Source organism: Microtus oregoni, unplaced genomic scaffold, assembly GCF_018167655.1.
Source record: "Microtus oregoni isolate MIOR12 unplaced genomic scaffold, Mior012 000012F_ref0000307, whole genome shotgun sequence".
NCBI classification, from domain to species: domain Eukaryota; kingdom Metazoa; phylum Chordata; class Mammalia; order Rodentia; family Cricetidae; genus Microtus; species Microtus oregoni.
This window is the reverse complement of record NW_024543071.1, coordinates 35498273-35513189: the sequence shown is the minus strand read 5'-3', so window position 1 is coordinate 35513189 and position 14917 is coordinate 35498273. Positions and strand designations below refer to the sequence as shown.

The following is a 14917-nucleotide window of genomic DNA, read 5'->3' as shown; positions in this document are numbered from 1 at the left end:
AACCGCAACAACTACAACAACAAAACCTGAATATAAAAAAAATTCACATATCAGTCAGAGTGCACACCTGTATCCCCAAAACTGCAAATTCTAGGCCTGCCCAGTCCATCCAGTGAGTGCCAGGCCAGACCGGGGCTACATGTCATGACCTTGTCTCAAAGGAAGGAAAAAAATCTTAGATCAGGCAGGCATTCCTTTGAACTATTTCTTTCTTTTCCCCTCCTGGAGGAAAGAGAGGACATCCTTCCTCAGTGAGCACTTTAACCACTTCTGTGCTTTAAAAGCACAAAAATGGAAATTCCCCAAAACAGCCTGTTTCTCTGGCCGTGGTCCGCTTTCAGGGAGCTGGAAAAAGCCTCAACTCAAAGCAGAAGAGTCAGAGAGTTTTGGGTTTTGTTCTTTAAAAAAACATAAGCTATGGCTTGCCTTCTAAACTCTCAGGCTCCGCTAAGGCTCACCTTCCTTCTCCAGAGACTTCCATCCCAGAGCCTCACCCAGCCCCAGCCGCCCCCCACTGTCCATCTTTTTTTTTTTTTTTTTTTGGCTTTTTCGATCCACTGTCCATCTTTTCTAAGGCAAAGTTCTGCCTCCCGAGTGAGTACTGGGATTAAAGGCGTGCGCCACCACCGCCAGACAAGGAACTTTGAATAATAAGTAGAGCATGCCACCACAGCCCGGCGGTAGATATTCTTTGAATTCAAGGCCAGCCTAGTCTATGTACCAAATATCAGGATAGCTAGGACTATATGATGGAGAGACCCTGTCTCAAAAAAAAAAAAAATTTTTTTTTTAAAATATGTTCTAATTCAGAACGCAAATATACTGTGAGCCCATGAAGTCGGGGATGGGGGTTGGAGGGCAGACGCCTCCTAACTGGGCTACGCAGAGCAAGGGCTCAGCAGATGACAGCCTCTGTGGCTAGCTGTCTCTAAACCATCATTTAGTGACTATTTCCATTGTGCCAGTCACCAAGATAAATGTCCCTAGTGACACTCTCCTGTTTACTTCTCAAAATCGCCTCCAGAAGTGGCCATAAACGTCCCATGTCTTTAAAGGGAGAAAGGCCCCGTGTTAATGAGTGACTCGGAAGAGGCCTCACAGGCAATAGGGGTGATGTGACTCCTTCCCTGGTTAGTCTGATTAAAGCCTCCGAGTCCTCCCGACAGAAGTCTGGGTGCCCTGGGGACCTCGGAACAGGCCGCTCACGGGGATTTAATTGGCTCTGCACTTACCCATCTCTCTCTAGAACATGGGTCTCATGAGGTCAGAGCCTACTCAGCACTGCATACCCGTTACCAGGCCCTGTGCCTAGCAAGTAGATGGGCAGCAACAAGAATAAGCACATTAAGAATGAACAAGTGCTGGAGAGATGGCTCAGTGATTAAGAGCACTGGCTGCTCTTCCAGAGGACCCACATTCCATTCCCAGCACCCATACGGTGGCTCACAACCATGTGTTAACTCCAGTTTCAGGCGATTCTGACACATTCTCCTGGCCTCCTCAGGCATCAGGCACACAGGCCAAACATCTATACAATTTTTTCTTAATTTAAAAAGAATGAGTTGGTTATGATGGCGTAGGCCTTTAACCTTAGTGACAGATTTGTGAGTTCGAGGCCAGCCAAGACTACACAGTGAGCGTCTGTTTTAAAAGAAAAAAAAAGTAGATAAAGAATGAATTGCTGGGCATGGTGGCTCATACTTATAATCTCAGCATGTGGGAAGCTGAAGCAGAATTGCCACGTTTTCCAGGCCAGCCTGGGTTACAGAATGAGTTACTGTTTCAAAACAAGAATGAATGAATGAACAGGTCTTCCCACTCTATTCCAGACAGCATCACCATTATCACGTCTCCATAGTGAGAATCCAGGTTACCATATCTACCCGTCAAGATAAAGGCACAGGGACAAGTTTGTTTCTGTCTTCTCCGAAACACAGACCCTTTACAGATCCCCTTTTCAAGTTCAAGGGTTCCACCAATGACTGTGATCTCTGGTCTCATTCCTATCTGTACACACAAAAGCCAGGCAACATCACAGCCTGCTGTCCTTACAAGAATGACCCTCAAAAAGCTCGGTGCAGCCGGGTGGTGGTGGCGCACGCCTTTAATCCCAGCACTCGGGAGGCAGAGGCAGACGGATCTCTGTGAGTTCGAGACCAGCCTGGTCTACAAGTGCTAGTTCCAGGACAGGCTCCAAAAAAACCACAGAAAAACCCTGTCTCGAAAAACCAAAAAACAAACAAACAAACAAAAAGCTCGGTGCAGGGGCTAGAGAGATGGCTCAGAGGTTAAGAGCATTGCCTGTTCTTCCAAAGGTCCTGAGTTCAATTCCCAGCAACCACATGGTGGCTCACAACCATCTGTAATGGGGTCTAGTGTCGTCTTCTGGCCTGCAGGCATACACACAAACAGAATATTGTATACATAATAAATTAAAAAAAAAAAAGCTGGGTGCAGTTAAGAACACCTGTGATCTCAGCACTCAGGAAGCTGAGCCTGGAAGATGACAAGGATGAAGCTAGCTTGGCTTACAACATAAGTTCTGAGATAGCCTGGGCTACATAGAAAGACACCCCCCCCCATCTCCAAGAAGGAAAAAAGAGGAGGAAGTACGAGAGTTACATTCAGATCTTGCTTGAGAATTTGGATGGGTGGGAGAGCTCCCTAGTGCCAGAACTGAACTAACTAGCGTGAGAATTTGGATGGGTGGGAGGGCTCCCTAGTCCCAGAACTGAACTAACTAGAGTTGGCTCCCTGTCTCTAAATGCTTAAACAAATAACATGGGTTTTACTCAATATCTGCCTTCCTTTGTGGAGTCTGAATTTGGGGGCTTGGCACAGGTATGCAGAGGATGCCAAGGTAACAATTCCTCAACAAAATGCCTGGGTGCTGAGCCTCTAAGGAGATTCCCTGGTTGGTAACATGTCACCTGTGAGGTCACAACTGCTCCCCGCAGTGTGTGTGGGAATGAAACACATCTGCCCTGACTCCCCTGGGTGCCCCAGCGGCACTGCATCTGGATCCTGGCTTCTCTGACCTTTGCTTCACTTGCTCTCTCTTGGATGGTTTGGTTATGTGCCCTCCTACTCTAATGAGTTAGTCCTAAATCTAGCCACCTGCTGAGTCTGGAGAACCCTCCTGAACCTACCAAACCTGAGTGTCTTCTTGGGGACCACTCCATGGAAGCAGGCTTGTGAAATCCTCCTTGTCCAGTCCTGTCCATTACACAGGAGCCCACACACACTCTATGGGAATATGGGAATATTAATGTATGCAAATGCCTGAGTGGGAGGGAGAAGAAACTGGAATGTCTAAAGTATGCCACAGCGACTCAGCTTCTACCCAGCCACCACAGGCAGAGCCAGGCGACTCTAAAGCACAGATGTTTCAAGATCACTTTCTGCTAGCTCAGACAGGAGAATGCTTAAGACAGACTAGGGCCTCTTTCCCAAGCCCAAGAGAAACTCTTACCTCTTCAGACATGCTAAGCATTCCTTCAAATTTGAGTATACAAGCTAAAGAGAGGATGTTGGCCCGGACATTGTGAACCCGACAGGAAGGGTAGGGATGTGCGCTGTAACCCATGGGCCACCACCCTGCTGGCAATTCTTTCCTGTAGCAAACCTTCTGACCTTCATGACGTGGGCTGTCACAAACACTCGCGTATGTCAGCACCCACTCTCAGAATCGGCTTATATCCAGTTATGCTAAGAACCCTGGGCCCAGGGCTACACAAATCTTTAAAGCTATTAAGCTGGACAGGCCGGGAGGGGAGTGGGTTTTAGTGACGCGAACACGACGGACACGAAGGAATCCTGGAGCTCACCTTAGGTCTAGGCTAATCAGTAATGATAGGCAGGAAAAGGGAGGAATCAGTCATGGCCTGAAGGACAAGAGGGTCCTTTATATCATAAAGGAAAAGTCCACACTTGACCTGTGACTGTAAGCTGCTCAACTGGCCCCTGGATAACATGTGCCTTCCAGAGGAAGTGCCAGGACGGCAGGACCTACATACCCCAAACCTGCCAGCTCAAGCCCTCCCCTGAAAACAGTACCACCCAGGTTCTCACTCTAGAGGACCTAGTAGACCCTGACGGTCTACCCTCTGTGACCACCCTCTGTCAGTACATCCAATACTTTGGAGGCTCCTATTCTTCCTTCCAGCCCCCATCCCTTTTTGTGCCCTATCTCCATCACAACATGAACACCCGCATGCCAGGAGCCCAACCATCCCCTAACCTTACCACCTCACATGCTCCCGTCCTACTGCCAAATGCCCACACACCATTGGCTTTCAGCTTAGAAGCGGCCCCTGTCTCGTCAGGAGCACCAACTGTCCTGGGTAGGAGCTTCTTAAAAGACTCAATTCTCAGACTCCCTCAGTCAGAATTCTAGCAGTAGGGTAGGAGGCCCGTGTATTACCCAACTCTCCCATGGTGGAGACACACAGTAATGTTGGAGAATTCCTTGCACTCCCCTCCACAAGCCAGTCCACCACCATTGTCTCAGGCAGTTCTCAATAGGAAATCATTTTCTCCCACCAAACCCAGCTCATTCCTCTATTTCTCTTGGGGCTATCAACATTTTTCCTAGTAAGAAGTCAAAACTTGAGTTCAGTAAACTAAGCCCCCATAAGACACAACAGACAACTAGGAAATTCAATACTGATTTTTGATTACACAGCTTGAAGATAACAAATCTTCCACACAGCAGAGGAAAAAACCCTGCCAGGAAGCTTGGAAAATAACAAATATCCTAACTGCCCTCCTGCAGGAATTTGATTCTAGATACCCATCAATAAATTGTACTAACAGGACTTTAAAGGATAACACTGCATGGGTTGCTTATTTATTCTTGGTGTTGGGTTTTTGTTTTGTTTTGCTTGATATAGGATCTCACCCTGAGGTCCACGCTGGCCCTTGGACTCTCCATTCTCCAGCCTCACCCTCCCAAGTGCTGGGACGGAGCTGTGTACCAACAAGTCAAGGCCTTGGGAGTGCTAACACACCTACCACTGAACTACAGCCCCAGCCTCACTGTGTATTTTAATAAATAGAATTGACAGATGCTAATCAGTAAGCACTTTCATTAAACTATTTTACTTTTACTTTTTTTAATTTTCCATTGCCCACCCCACCCCTGCTAAAATGTTTAAATGGTCACTGTCATGTCTTTAACATTCGAATGGGTGTTATGTGAACTAGTTTTATGTCAACTTAACACAAACTAAAGTCATTTGAGAGGGGAGCAAGCTGTAGGGCATTTTCTTAACTGGTGATTGATGGGTGGGGAGGGCTTAGCCCATTGTGGGTAGTGCTATCCCTGGGCTGGTGGTCCTGAGTTCTATAAGAAAGTAGTCTGAGGGCTGGAGAGATGGCTCAGCGGTTAAGAGCACTGACTGCTCTTCCAAAGGTCCTGAGTTCAATTCCCAGCAACCACATGGTGACTCACAACCATCTGTAATGAGGTCTGGTGCCCTCTTCTGGCCTTCAGGCATACACGCAGAAAGAATATTATATACATAATAAATAAATAAATAAGTTAAAAAAAAAAAGAAAGTAGTCTGAGCAAGGGTATGGAGAGCAAGCCAGTAAGCAGCACTCCTCCATGGCCTCTGCTGCTGCCTCCAGGCTCCTGCCCTGCTTGAGTTCCTGTCCTGACTCCCTTCGATGGTGAATTGGAATATGAAGTATAAACTGAATAAACCCTTTCCTCTGCAGCTTGCGGTTGTCTTTATGTTTCATCATGGTAACAGCAACCCTAAAACAGGTGTACAATGTTTCTATAGATATTAAGTCAGCCCATAGAATAAGTCCTTCCTTACCTATGCAAATTCACACCGCAAAGACGCTCTGGGTATTTATTAATCTTTCAGTCACATCTTTTGGAAGATCGGGTACCACATCAAGTCTTGAAGCAAATGAAAAGTTAAACAAAACAAAACAAATCCCAAAAGAACAAATGGCTCAACTTACACTTCAATAGAGAATCTATTCAAGGGGAAAAAATGCCAAGAAAAACCAGTCTAAGAAACACATGCGTATCTGGGGATACATCACACACAAAGTCTGGGGTTCAGTCTCCAGCACATGAACCAGGCATGCGTTCCACAGAACACGCCTGGAATCCCAGTACTTGGGGAGGTGGATGCAGAAGGGTTAGAACATCAAAATCATCCTCAACTGTATATGAGTTGGAGGCCAATCTTAGCTACATGAGTTTGTCTTTAAAACAAATTAATAGGGGGCCCGGAGAGATGGCTCAGAGGTTAAGAGCATTACCTGCTCTTCCAAAGGTCCTGAGTTCAATTCCCAGTAACCAGATGGTGGCTCATAACCATCTGTAATGGGGTCTAGTGCCCTCTTTTGGCTGGCAGGCATACACACAGACAGAAAATTGTATACATAATAAATAAATAAATATTTTTAAAAAACAAATTAATAAATGGGGCACTTGAAGGGGAAAGGGGACAGATCTCTGCAAGTTCAAGGCTAGACTGGTCTACATAGAAATGTTCCAGGACTACCAGGGATACATAATAGAGTTATTACCCTAAACCCATCCTCCTAAAAAACAAAAACAAGTAAATAAAAAAAGATAATAAGCATCACCAGCTATGAAAGGAATATAAATCAAAACCATTCCATGCCAGGTGAGAGACAGCCCAGATTAAAAACAATGAAAATGGTAGCAGAAGAGATGGCTCAGTTTGGATCCTTGACGCCCATACACAGCCCAGGCAGCGAGGTATCTGTAACCTCAGGGACGGGTGATGCAGAGATAGCAGATCCCTGGAGCTCATTGGCCAGAAAGTTTAACTGAATCTATGAGTTCCAGGTACAGAGAAAGAGTCTACCTCAAAATAGAAATAGATAAATAGATAAATGGATACATAGCTAGATACATAGATAGATGGATATAGACAGACAGAAAGGAGCTGGAGAAATGGCTGACATTCTTCTTTCAGAGGACCCAAGTTCCGTTTCCAGCAGCCACACAGTAGTCCACAACAGTATCTAACTCCAGTTGCAAGGGACCCAATGCACTCTTCTGGCCTCCAATGTCACTGTATGCAGTGGTGTCCTTATATCCAGGCAAAACACTCATATACATAAAATAAAAATAAATCCTTTTTAAAAATAAGATGGAGAGTAAGAGAGGAAGAAATTTGACACCACCCCCTGGCCCTACATGCCCATGTACACACCTACAGGAACACATACATGCACCACACGCACCATAGAAAATTCTAGCAGTTCAAGTGGATGAAGACGCAAGACGCATAGCCAGTGCCCACAGAATGATGCAGCTGCTGAGGAAACTAGCTCAGCAGATCCTGATATTCAGTAGATTTGTCACAGGTTTGCCACTTCTAGGAACATACCTGAGAAAAATTAAACTCAATGTTCGTATGAAAACTTCTACGAATGTTCACAGCAGTCTAGTAAGCAGCATCCCTCCATGGCCTCTGCATCAGTTCCTGCCTCCAGGTTCCTGCCCTGCTTGAGTTCCCTCGCTCACTGCTTTTGATGATGAACAGTGATACTGAAGTGTAATCCTTTCCTCCCCAACTTGCGTTTGGTAATTTCATCTCAGCAATAGGAACCCTAAGACAGACCAATGGTTATCCTTGGGACATTTGGGGAGGGAGACTGAGCCATGCCAGTCAACAAATAGAAGATGTTCTTTTTAGGAAGACAAAGTGTTCAAAAATTGAACATCATAATAGTTATACAATGAGTATACACTGAATTGTGCACTGGAAGAGGTAAAGCAGATGGTACATGAATAATCTCAATAAAATTGTCCTTCCTTCCTTCTTCCCTTCCTTTCTTCCCTTCCTTCTTTCCACAGGATCTCACTATGTAGGCCTGATGGTCCTATGTAGACCAGATTAGAGTCAAACTCAGAGATCTGCCTGCCTTTTTCTGGGATTAAAGGCCTGTGCCACCATGCCCAGCTCTAAAAAAAAAATTTGCTTTTTAACTGGTGCAAATCTACCAAGAAAATCACAGACTTGTTAACCGAAAAGTGTTAGATAAATTAAAGAGTGTGAGGCTGCTGTGCGGCCTTTTCCATCTCCTTTTCAGTCTAAATCCCAAATGGAGATAAAAGGCCGCTTTTGTTACCACTTTACAGTTTACAAGCACTTTTACACATAGGAGGTTTTTTTTTTCCCTACAGTCCTGGAAGGAGATAATTATTCCTCTAATCTTACACACAGGCATGCAGCAGCCCTGCGTTTGTGATATATGCTCCTGTTGATTATGCTGGGAAGCACAGGTCAGCTCTGCTACGTAGCCCAGGACAGCACAGAACTCTCCATCCTCCTGCCTAGCTAGGGAATGACGGGCTAAGGTGTGCACCACATCCAGCTACGTGCAGCTAGACTGCGGTCCTGAAGTACCAGGATGTACCTTCAGGCTGGCATGAAAGAATACCATCATTGATCTGTGTCAGTAGTAAAAGTATCCCAGAGTCGGTTTGCCAGGCACTAGCCTAGCTATATTAACGCCACTGTCAAGCCAAGCATAATCTAAGCCATCAGAGGTCTCGGGTGCCAGCAAAAGAACACTTTGCTCCTTTGGAATTTACTTCTGTTTTGGATCATGTTTTTTTTCCCATTATCTTCAATGCTTGGTGCAGAACCTGATATTTCAGAAGATTCGAATGAAGAATAAATGGATGTCTAGTTTCCTAGCAGCGAATGTGTACAAACAACCAAGCACTTCTAATTACATATGGATAGATGACACAAAGAAGCACGGTTTCAAATGAGAAGACCAGGGTGACCTCATTTCTGTTCTGTCAAATGAGAAGAGAAAGGGAGAGAGGGAGGGAGCGAGAGCAGGAGAAAGGAAAGGAGGGGCTGGAGAACCCTTTGGGGTGGTTGTGAAGACTCAGTAACAATATATTCAGAAATCTCTGGCTTGCAATGGGTCATGCATCAAATATTTACTGACATTAAATCAAGGTTAAGCACTTAATCTTTCCTATGGAAAAACGAGTATTCCAAATCTCCATGAAGACCACAATCAAGAGGCATTAATTTAGAAAGAGAAAGGCCTGGCATGATAGTAGATGCCTTAATCCCAGCACTTGGGAGGCAGAGGCAGGAGAATATCTGTGAGTTTGACACCAGTGAGTTCCAGGACACCCAGGTCTATAAGGAGAGACCCTGTCTCAAAAAAAAAAAAAAAAAAAAAAAAAAAAAAAGGAGACAGAGAAGGAGAAGGAAAAGGAGGAGAAAGGTGCTGATTACAACTGGCAAACTTAGACTGATTTTTTTGAATCTTTATTATTGTTGTTTTTTCTGAATCTTAATTGTTGTTGTTGTGTGCTTCTGATGTGGGTGTTTTATCCAAATGTGTGTCTGTGCCCAGATGCCCTCTTCTGACCTCTGAGGGCACTACACTCATGTTGTTCAGACACACAGGTGGGCAAAAGACCCATACATAACAATAAATAATCAAATGTTTTAATATTTTAAAAAAACAGTATCTTAGTTTGCATGTCCATTCAAGTGTGTGTGTGTTTGTGTGTGTGTGTGTGTGTGTGTGTGCATTTATCCAAATGACTCCCAAGGCTGTTTATATAACAGAACCACGACAGGTGCCTAAGCCTACATATTCCAACATTCAAGACTGATTTAGCGAATCGAATAGTTGGCAGATTTTTTTTTTTTTTTTTTTTTTTTGGTTTTTCAAGACAGGGTTTCTCTGTGGCTTTGGAGCCTGTCCTGGAACTAGCTCTGTAGACCAGGCTGGTCTCGAACTCACAGAGATCCGCCTGCCTCTGCCTCCCGAGTGCTGGGATTAAAGGCGTGCGCCACCACCGCCCGGCTAGTTGGCAGATTTTCACTCTTAATAAAATTACTCCTCGGATGTTTCCTAAGGATCATTTTCCCCCCTCTGTGGGCTGCAAAATTGTACTTGTCAGTAGACAAAACATGAAACTACAATGTATCTCAAAAGACATTCTAAGAAAGAAGGGAAATCTGTCCCACCTAGCCTTGCTGGAAGTAAAAAGAATTAGCTATTTGGAACTCTGTGAATGCAGGATTCTTCGGCAGATGGAGTTTTCTTGCTAGACCTTGGCTGAGTGATCGTCAAGGATTTCAAAGGGGCTTTTCAATCAAAGGAAGCTGTAAATTCCTTCCTCCGTGTGGTCACCTCCTTCAGATGACAGTCTCAAGAAAGAAGAAAGAGCCTGTATGAAGGACCTGCCACCGTGAAGTTATTTATTAAACTACCCACTACCCCAGCCCTCATGTACTGTGTTCGGAGTCACGTTCTTGCTCTATCACAACTACTTCTGAAACCTGCTCACATTTATGTTCTCACTGAAGTGCACCTTCAAACCACAAACCGGACATCTGGAAACAAGTAACTCATCACCGCTAAGTTTTTCTAAGCTAGAGAAATGTCAGGAGCCAATTTCCTCCTATGGGAGCATCACACTGAACATTAAAATAAAAGGGATTGGAGCTCAGAGGTTAGGGGCTTGTATTGCACCTGCAGAGGACCGAAGTTGGTTCCCAGTACCCAGTCAGCTCACAAACACCTGAAACCCCAGCTCTAGGGGGTCTGATGCCCCCTTCTGGTCTCGTCAGGCACATACCCACACAGAGACACATAAAATAAATCTTTTTTAAAAAATATTTATTTATTTATTATGTATACAATATTCTGTCTGTGTGTATGCCTGCAGGCCAGAAGAGGGCATCAGACCTCATTACAGATGGGTTGCTGGGAATTGAACTCAGGACCTTTGGAAGAGCAGGCAGTGCTCTTAACCACTGAGCCATCTCTCCAGCCCTAAAATAAATCTTTTAAAATGGCTCATATATATATCATAAAATATATATAATTTTTTAGCCAGATGGTAATGGTGCATGCCTTTAATCCCAGCACTTGGGAGGCAGAAGCAGGTGAATCTCTAAATTCAAGGACAACCTGGTCTACAGAGTTCCAGGGCAGCCAGGGCTACACAGAGAAACCCTGTCTCATATATGTTTTAAATAAAACAGGTTGAAGTATTTTGAAAATTTATATCAAATGTTTTATCTTCCTCAAGTCTTGCTGTGGTTCCAATATTTATGGAGACAACCCTTTTCTTAAAGTTCATTTGAACTACTTTCAAGACTCAGTTGGAGTCAGTGATAAAAGGAGGTGGTGTTGTCATGACATCCCAGTGCTTAAGAGTACTGTCTTCTAGAAGACCCAGGTTTGAGTCCCAAAACCCAATGACAATGGACACAGTGCCCTCTTCAGGCCTCCAGGAGTACTTCACAGACCATGGTGCACAGACTTCCATACAGGCAAAATACCTATTCACATAAGAAAGAAAAATAAGGAAAGACAGGGGGGTGGGGGAGAAGGAAGGAAGAGTAAGTGGGGGAGGGACTGCGGAGACAGCTCAGTGGGTACAGCACTTTCCACTCTAACTTCACTTGTGGGTTACAGAAAATGCTGGGCTGGTGTGGAGGCCAACCTGTGATCTCAGCTTGGAAGCTAAAACAGGGACCCTCAGAGCAAGCTGGCTAGCCAGACTAGCAAATCCTCAAGCTCTGGGTTCAAGTAAGAGACACTGTCTCAATATATAAGGGGAAAGCAACTGAGAAAGCCATGTCAACCTCTAGCTTCCAGATGCAGGTGCATTCTGCATACACATGTGCCAACACATACACACGCATGCATGCACACGTGAACACACATACTCATCACACAGAGAAGGGGTCAGGGCTGGACTAGAAGGCTCAAGAGGGTAAAGGTCCTTGCAGTCAAGTGTGACGAGAGGTTCCGCCCCCAGGACCCACAAGGTAGAAGGAGAACACAAGACTCCACAAAGCTACCCCAACTTCCACAGGAGTACCCTGGCATGGAAGCCCACACATACACCCTCTGACCCTCTCACACACCCAATAAACAAACAAAAAAGGGATTGTGTTTGTTTTTGCTTTGAGATGGGTCTCACTGTGTAGCCTTGGCTGGCCTGGAGTGACCAGGCTGGCCTTGCCCTCATACAGATCATCCCGCCTCTGCTTTCTAAGTGCTGGGATTAAAGGCGAGCACTACCAAGCTCTACTATAAATATTTTTATCTCTAAGTGCAAATTCATTTCCCAGTATCAAGGGGATGAAGAGTTAAGAGATTACCTGCATTTATATTTAGTTAATTGATGCAGGTTGAAACCCCTGGGGTGACTCCATTCTATGGGGGGGGGGGGATCCTCGGGGCTCTTTACCTTCATTAATAGAAAACACACGTCCTGCCTGGTCCCCTCAGGTTCACTGGGACGTTTGTTTCCATTCTGCCTACGTGACTCCACTTTTATCTCCCATTCTTAGTCAGTATTCTCAGTCCATGAAGAAAACTGGGTGTCTCTGATGTCCCTTAGCTCTGCATTTAAGGTTAAAATGCTCGATTTCACGTTCTGCATATTTGCTAGAAAAACTTTAGATCCAGAAACAACCAACCTGCAAGCTTAAACAGGCTAGCCAGATACTTTCCAATCTCCACAAAGAGCCAATGGCTCCGGGGTGGAGCGGGTAGGTCCAACGTGGCTGTACTGTCTGCCCCACTTTTAAAATAGCATCCAAAGTTAAGACTGGGTGGGGAGGTGGTGTGAATCATTCCTGTGCTAGACACCCACAACTTTTCTTGGAGATACGGTGAGCCTAAGGTTCCCAAAGGTCAAAGTGCAACTAGATCCCGGGGTAACAGGTCTAGGGTGCGGCCTGAGACCTGGGTTTTCAATAGGCTCCAGGCAATGTCCCAGAATCCCTCTCTCCTAACCAGGAAACTGGTCTTTGAAATAAATGAATTGGATGAGTGGGAAAACTTTGAGAGGCCGGAGGGGTCTCTTGGCAGAATGAACACCTGTGGGCCTGGGAAGGCGCCACCGACAACCAAGAGACAGTAGCTCAGCAACCCTCTTGCAAACTGCAGCAGTCTGGAAAACACCCTTCTCAAGCTCGGGGAATGCTTGGCATTCGGTGGCCTTTTTCCAACATAAAGATCTCCAGCTCGACTTTGACTGAGAGTCCCATAGAAGAGCTGGGGAAAGCAGCCCTGGAAAGCTGACAACGCCCTGCGTGTTGACAACTCTGCTTCTCCCTTAGAAGTGGGTCGGATGACCCCCAAGTACACACACACACACACACACACACACACACGTTTTAATGTTTCACAAGTTTTCCAGTACGCGACGTGGGGAGACCCATGGCTGTTCGGATCGCCCCCACCTGCACCTCGTCACCAGCCTTCTTCCACCGCGTCCATCCAGGCCACCCACCCCTTAGATACCATTGCTGCCAACAGAAACCCAAAGGCCCTCTGAATCGCGTAGAAAGAGACTCTGCAGGAGTGAAACAACGTCCCGCCTGGAAAGACAAGGAGGAGCCAGGCACCTGTAGCAGTGACTTACACTCAGGTCCCGGGTGTTCCTAAATCAACCTCCTTGATGCGAGTCTGCCCAGGGGTGGGAGATGGAAGCAAACAGAAAGCAAATCACACCCCAAACCCCACAGGAAGGGCCGGCGTCCATGCACGCTGCCCCATGGCCGACCAGGGCTCCAGGGCAATCTTGCACCCCAGGAAGGACAGGGCGGCAGGTACTCGCCTGGAGAAGGGGGACGGCAGCAGCCAGCAGAGTCAGCGCACGGCCAGACGACAGTCCCCGGTGTTGGGCGGCACGGCGCAGCGCGGGCAGCGCCTGTCCGGAGGCGGAGTGCCACGGGCTGCCACCAGCAGGCGGGAGCCAGTGACCTCGGCCACCGGCCGCTCCTGGGTATTGTTGTGACTCAACCTATTTCCTGTTTGGAGGTTTCGGAGAAAGAAAAAAAAGTGCCTATCGAAAGTGTGCCTGGTTGGGGGGGAGGGTAGGTGGGCGGCGGCCGTCACCTGCTTCCTCCGGACCTGAAAAAAAAAAAAAAGACGCTACTTCGTTCAGCTCGCGCCACTTCGGGACGTCAGACTGGGCGGAGGGGAAAGGACTCAACGGCGCCACCTAGCGGTGGGGCAGGGACTGAACGATGCTTGGGCCCCCTACCCTTCTCAGCAAAACCCCCGAGCTTCTGCCTCGAGAGCCATTCTCGGGGCTTATTAGTGTCCAGATCTGCCCTCAAGTCCTTTCCCGAGTGCGGGAGAGGAAAGCTCAGCCACTCTTCCAAAACCACGGGATGGATGTTTGTGGGCCATTGTGTGTGTATTTGGTAAGGGAGTGGGGGGAGGATTGATTTTTGTTTGGGGAAGAAGAGAAACAGGTGAAAGATAAGTTTTAAGATCAGTTTCCACTCCCCTCCCCCTTCAACCTCGCCCTCACCCTGGATCACTGGGTCTGAGGCTCCAATCCGGAAATACCGGTTCCTCTCCTGGGACAATAGGTGAGGGCGGAGCGCTAACCCCAGAGCCTGCTTAGTCACGTGGCGAATCCGCTGGGAAGTAGGAATGCGCCCAATGCCCAAGGCTACACCTGGGGCGCAAGTGCGCTTTCCATTTAACCTAGTCCTATTAAAAATCTTAGGAAGATGGGGGGGGGGGGGGGGGGAGGGTACAGAGCTTCAGTTTGGAACTGTAAAATTCTGGAGATGGGGAGATGAATATTTGTGACGGTTGTCCGGTGTGGAAGCACGCAATGATACCGGCCTGTCCACGGGGTTGCCACTTGAAGTACTTTAGTAGGCTTTCTCAAAAATCCTGTGCAAGATGCTACGGTTCATTCCAGGCAATTTAGCGTGAGAATGCATTCTCTCCCCCTTCCTACAAAAACCTTCACCAGAAGTAATGGAATCAATTAACAGTACTTTTTCTAAAACTCAAGTTTATTTAGGTTAGATTTCCGGTGGTCCATAACAAATGATTTCAAGAAGAGTGAGAACTAGGTTTCAATCTCCAAAACCCACGAAAAAAAGTC

At 46.5% G+C, this 14917-nt stretch overlaps 1 protein-coding gene across 1 annotated transcript in view; it reads right to left on the bottom strand.

The window, feature by feature from the left end:
• Positions 1–13914, bottom strand: part of Tjp2 (tight junction protein 2) — a 127367-nt gene extending 113453 nt beyond the window's left edge. The window contains exon 1 of the mRNA XM_041660776.1: positions 13625–13914. The gene's annotated coding sequence lies outside the window, so the exon portion shown is untranslated. The remainder of the gene's footprint in view (positions 1–13624) is intronic.
• Between the last annotated feature and the right edge of the window lie 1003 nt (positions 13915–14917).